Below are 6,000 nucleotides of genomic sequence, written 5' to 3'. Positions count from 1 at the left end.
AAAATGAAATGCATGGATCGTAGCCTGACTATAATGACACTAGCACAGCCCTTTTCATGTCCTCCTTTTGTTGTCCCTCCTTCCTAGGATCAGGGCACAAGCAATGAGTAATGCACAAAGAGATGGCTTAGCCACTGCATTTCCAAGAGGCAGTATATCATATGAACTTTAATCATTAGATATTTACACATGAACTATTTTATTATCTCTACTTTTAACAAGTAGTAGGCATTTTAAAATATCTAAAAAGACTACATATTTTTTTTAAAAAAGTACCTAACATTGTCAAATATATCTATATATTCCTCAGTAATATATTACTGAGTAATAAAATCTACACATAGGACAGTAGTAATAAAAGTCTTGTAAATATGAGCAGTCTAGCATTAAAAACTCTTCTTCCTCCGGGCCTTGTGCTCCATCCCCCCAACCCATTGAAAAAATATGGTCTTCTGTCACTCCTAGTGATGCATCTAGAGACAGTCTAGCAATTCCATATCCAAAAGTCATTCCCAGAAGACATTTGTTTTCTATAATTATTATTATTATTAAAAGGGACTTACCAAACATCATTTTTCTAACTTTTGTCATATGTGGGCAACTTCTTTACATCTCGAAGTTAAAAGGTTGCTTTCTCATAGAATGTATACTGGGCAGTTAATATTCCTAAGGGGGGTGGGCACTTGGTGTTGGCAAAAGCACTATATTATTCTTACCTTTTCTCTCTTCCACTATTTAGGTCTGGTGGATCCGAACCCTCTGACCGCTGGGCCTCTACCCACCACCTCTCGCCTGGTCGTCATCGAGGGTTCCATTCACCCTCAGGCCCTGTGAGGTCTTTGTCGTTGTTGGGACGAGATGGCATCTCATCCGGGTGAAGCACAGTGGTCACCCAGGCATCTGCGCAGCCCTATACCCGGGGCCGACGTGGCCGAGCTCCGGCCCTGGAGGCCACATGGCTTCCTGGGTCATCTGAGAGGCCGCCATTCTCTCCCCGCCACACCGTCGCCTGGCGAGACAGGGAGCCACCACGTCCAGGCTCAAGGAGTTTACTCCCGCCGCCATCAGGTCACCGCGGCCTTGGGGTCAGGCAGGTGGCTGATAAGGTCGAGAGCTCCGAACCCCTGCGGAGCCCAGGCCACCGGTATTGCAGAGCCCAGTGGAAGAAGACAGCGCTCTGCTTCTCACTGCGCCCCCTGCTGGAACGCAGTCCTAGTTCTTCTCATATCACCCAAGTGTTTAAGGATGGCTCTGGCTTGAGAGCTATGCCTAACAATTCTGATGTGCTATTTTAGGTAAATTTGGGTACCAGGCAAAACTGCTCTATATGGAAGAGACGGGGGGATTCAGTGACCTCAATCAACTGGTTCATCAAAATCACTGATTTCAAGCCGACCTGAGTTTAATGTACTATATCCCTTCACTCTAGGTATGCGACCTGGAAAAGTTGTTTAACCTTTCTGAGTTTCCTACCTCAAGTGATTATAGTAAGAAATAATGAGACAATGTATGTAAAACTAAACTGATAATTATCTGACACATGGGAAACACTCAGAAATCTTAATTATTAGTCACTTTTTTTTTTTTTAGAAATTGGGGACATAGGGGAGAGAAAAAAACAAGGTTATTATGGAAGTCAAATTTAGGAATGTTGCTAATTCTCATAATCAAATACATTATAATTCAAATTTGGGGATCCACATACCCCAATTCTTCAACCCGTGAGTAGAAACCATTTATGTAACATTGTGATGGGCTCATATTTACTTTTGAGTTCCAGCAACTACACATCATGGATATGTGAATTTTAAAACTTTCCATCTCCAGAAAAGATAAAATTCACCAGGCCAACAGAATTTTTTAAGTCTCTCCAGTGTCCAATGATTGTTTTCTGCATCCGAGTTATTAAACTCATTATGAAAACCTTGATCCTTTTGAATACTATTAGTATTACAAAAATTACTTCAATTTTCTATCTTGCAGCCTACATTCTTCTACTCAGAGGTTGAAGTTGATTGAAGTCAATGGGATTTGGGTATAAGTAAATGATGACAGCTTTTCCTCTCAGATAAAATAATTTCTATTTTCTCTCCACAGGAGGAGTTTCTTCTCCTCTTTCATCTTAAGAGAGAAGCACTGAATACTGATGAGGCATATCTTCCACCAACCTCAGTGATAAATTTCTGGAACACTCATTTGGATTTCAAACACACAGTCTTCATTTTCTGCAGGATTAGGTAATCTGCCAGAAATTGTAACAGTTTCCTTTCCACAGAAAGAATGAGGCAACACATTACTTCGGATCTCACCCATTTGCCTTATTGTGATGTAACTTGTCTCCTTTTGCTACTCCAACTCCATTTTCATGAAGTCTGTTTATTGAAGTCTTTACCAAACAGTAAGATATTCAAGTCGATACTATTAAAGAAAGCAGAAAACAACAAAATGGAGCCATTATCAAATCCTGATGTATAAATTCAGGCCTAAGTCTTTGTCTTACAATCTTTATCATCTTTCAAAATATAGAGAAATGCTCATGTACTCACACTTCCCAAGACTGTATCAAGAACAATAAACGTGAGTAATTTTTCACTAATTTGAATGGAAAGCTCTATATTGCTACAGAAAATCTTCTATACTGCTACAGAAAAAAAAAATTGAGCAACACTGAATTATTCAAAATAGCCAAAATATAAGTAATGGGTAAATTAATCTGCATTTGATCCTCATATGTAAAAACAGTAGACTTATTGCTATTTGAGAAGGGATGAAGGAGCAGAAAAAGAAGGTGGGCACAAATATTTAGCTGCATTTGTCAGATCCATAGGCTTTTGCAAATACTCAAATTGTGATCAATATATGAAATGTATCATTTGAATTAAGAGCAGATTCTGTAAATGTTTTAATAATAACCCATCCTCTTTTTTCAATCCTAAAGGAAAGAGGATTAAGATGCTTTTCATGAACAGAGCTAGCTGTGGCTTAAAGTATCATTCCATACATCCTAACCACAGAAAACACATCCTATTTGATTGATGAGAACAATAATATATTATTATCTTGGAGAAAACAAATGTCTGTTGAAATTGGATAATGACCTATAGCACCATATCTCTACAGAGAGTCTTGCTGAAGTAGTAATTTGAGTGATAACACCTTATATTGTAAATGTGCATTGAGTTTAAGAAAAAATCATTAATTCTATTTCTACCTGTCTTATTATACTTCCTCCAAGGTTCAACTTAAATTTCACCTCCTCCATGAGTCATTGTGTAATTTTTTTGAATACTGAATGTGAATTTTTATTCATGTAAAAGCCACACTATATAGATGATACCTCTTTCATTGTTGTTTATTCACTCATTCATTGATGTACAGTTGGGTTATGTCCACTCTTTGGTTATTATGAATAATGCTACTATAAACATTGGTGTGCAAGTTTTTATATAATGTTTTAAATTCAACAGATGAATGGATAAACAAAATGAGGTATACATACAATGGAATATTATTCAGCCATAAAAAGGTTGAATTTCTAATACATGCTACAATAGTAATAAATGTTGAAAACATTATGCTAAGTCAAATAAGCCAGAAATAAAACAACAAATATGTATGATTTCACATACAGGAAATATCTAGAATAGGCAAAGTCATAGTTACAGAAGGTACATTATAAGTTACCAAGGGCTAGAGCAAGGTAGGAATGATGAGTTGTTGCTTAACGAATACAGAGTTTCTGTTTCGTGTGATGTAAAAATTCTGGAGATGATGGCAATGGTTGCAAAACAATGTGAATATAATTAATGCCACTGAATTGTACACTTAAAATGGTTAAAATGGCAAGTTGTAAGTTCTACATAGCATACTACAATTTTTTAAAGTTTTTTTAAGACAGTTTTAAAGTCATTTTGTAGGATGTCCAATATCTAAGTTTCCTCCAGGACAGTTTCTGTCAATTTATTTTGTTCCTTGAATAGTACTTTCCTGTTTCTTTGTATATCTTGTGATATTTTTTTTGAAAACTGCACATTTGAATATTATAATGTGGTAATTCTGGAAAACATATTCTCCCTTTTATCAATGGTTTGATGTTTTATTGATTGTTGAAGGTTGTAGTAATCCATTGTTTAGTGACTTTGCCCAGCTATTACTGTAGACTTTATTCCTTGCTGTGTGTGGTCACTGAAGACTCTGTTAATTAGCTTGTGTTCAATTAGTGAGTTTGTGGGGTTTTTTTGTTTTATTTTATTTTCAACATCCAAAATCTTTTCAATAACATGCCAGGATCTGGAGTTGGTTTTTATAGCCACAGATGGCACCTTGGTCCCTGGCCTGCTCCTATGCCTAGCCCTTGGAGTGCAGTATGATTTGATGTGGCTGTGTGGGATTCCAGGGGTGTTTCTGAAATACTTGTACACTGCTCAGCCCTCGGAAGGACCAGAGAGCAGGACAATGTCACAGCCCTAGGGGGAGCCCAGGGTCAGCTGATCGAAAGTGAAGATCTTGCCCATGGCCTTGAGGATACAGCTATGGACACTGCTGCTCCTATGAAGTGCACTCACCCTCACCTTCAGTTCAGGGACCTCCTGAATACACACGGCATTGATTGTAGTCCCTACAACCACAGTGGTTTTGCCTTCCTGGCTAGAAAGCTTCACCTTCCAGATCATCAGGGAAAGGGACAGAGGCAGCCAGTCGGTGCAACTCATAAACAACATCTTTAGCATTACCTGGCTGAAGATGGAGTTGGCTCATCTGGCCAGAAACCTGTACAGCTTGATGAACAGCCTTAGGTAGATGTCTTGGATCTTGGGCTCCTTGCACCAAACCTTTCATCTTTGCTGAGGCGGATGTCAACTTCCATGAGGATGCCTCCTGCTCCACCAGGTCCGAGAAGCATGAGTTCGTGTTTGACAAAGATTTCCTTGAGTGCAAGGAGAGAAAAAGGAGAGAGCAAGAGCTAGAGAGAGCAAAGGAGAGAGGAAAGGAAGGGGAGAGGGAAAGGAGGAGTGGGAGCGGGGGAGATGGAGAGGGAGAAGGAGGGAGAAAGGGAGGAAGAGAGGGAAGGAGAGAGGGAAGGAAACACAAGATTACCTGGAAGCATCTTTGACTGTAACAGAGGAACTACAGTGGGAATGACCTGGTCTATACAGAGCCGAATTCAGATAACTCAGAAGACATCACCATGAAAGGCTGCAATGCCTGTGAACCATATGGGAGACTGTACATTTCAACAGATGCCACCATGGGTAAACACAAACAGATGATCAGGTAACCCCACCTGACACTATAGCAATTAAGATGCCACCGAAGCGATAGTGAATGAGAAAGAAGGGATGATCGTTAACTAATTGGGTTTAAGTGTCACTAGACAAAATCTAGCAACCACAAACCAAAATTACATTGTCTGGTATCAGGCAGAAGAGACACTTTAAAGAATTTAAGTTGATCCACAGAAAATAATAATAATAATTACGTTTTTTTACTCACCTGGGTACACGGTTTATCAATTAAAACATTTTTGGACTAAAAGAAACCTTAAGAGTTGTCTACTCCAACCTTGTCATTTGGCCAATAAAGAAGCTAAGGTCTGGTGGAGTTAAAAGACTTGAACAAACTTACCCACATAATGTGACAGAGTAAGAACCAGAACCAATCCTGTTTTCTAGTTTAGACTTCTTTCTTCTGTATCACACTACCTTGCTATCACAATAAAAGCTATATTTATATCACTGCAATACAAATTTTATTTCAAAACACAAGCAATTTCATATAAACTGTGAATATACTTCTACAGGCTTGACAGTAGTAACTATGGCATGTCAGTTTGTTATTCTTGCTTTTAATGAATGTTAAAAATATATGCCATCTGGATGTTAAATGTAATTTGCGCTTCTGGGTTTGCTAGAGGCAAGAAAAGGATATTTTGTTATTAACAACTCAAAAGAAGTAGTTAAAACCACCTTTGAATATTTTATCAACAACCTGTCTAATTTC

At 38.4% G+C, this 6,000-nt stretch overlaps 1 pseudogene; it reads right to left on the bottom strand.

Moving 5' to 3' along the window:
* Positions 1-4,347: 4,347 nt before the first annotated feature.
* On the bottom strand, positions 4,348-4,867 carry LOC102880946 (annotated as a pseudogene).
* Between the last annotated feature and the right edge of the window lie 1,133 nt (positions 4,868-6,000).

The sequence above is a fragment of the Pteropus alecto genome, unplaced genomic scaffold (genome assembly GCF_000325575.1).
Source record: "Pteropus alecto unplaced genomic scaffold, ASM32557v1 scaffold155, whole genome shotgun sequence".
In the NCBI taxonomy this organism is placed as follows: Eukaryota; Metazoa; Chordata; class Mammalia; order Chiroptera; family Pteropodidae; genus Pteropus; species Pteropus alecto.
Note: the sequence above shows the minus strand (reverse complement) of the source record. Positions and strands in the feature narration are given on the sequence as shown.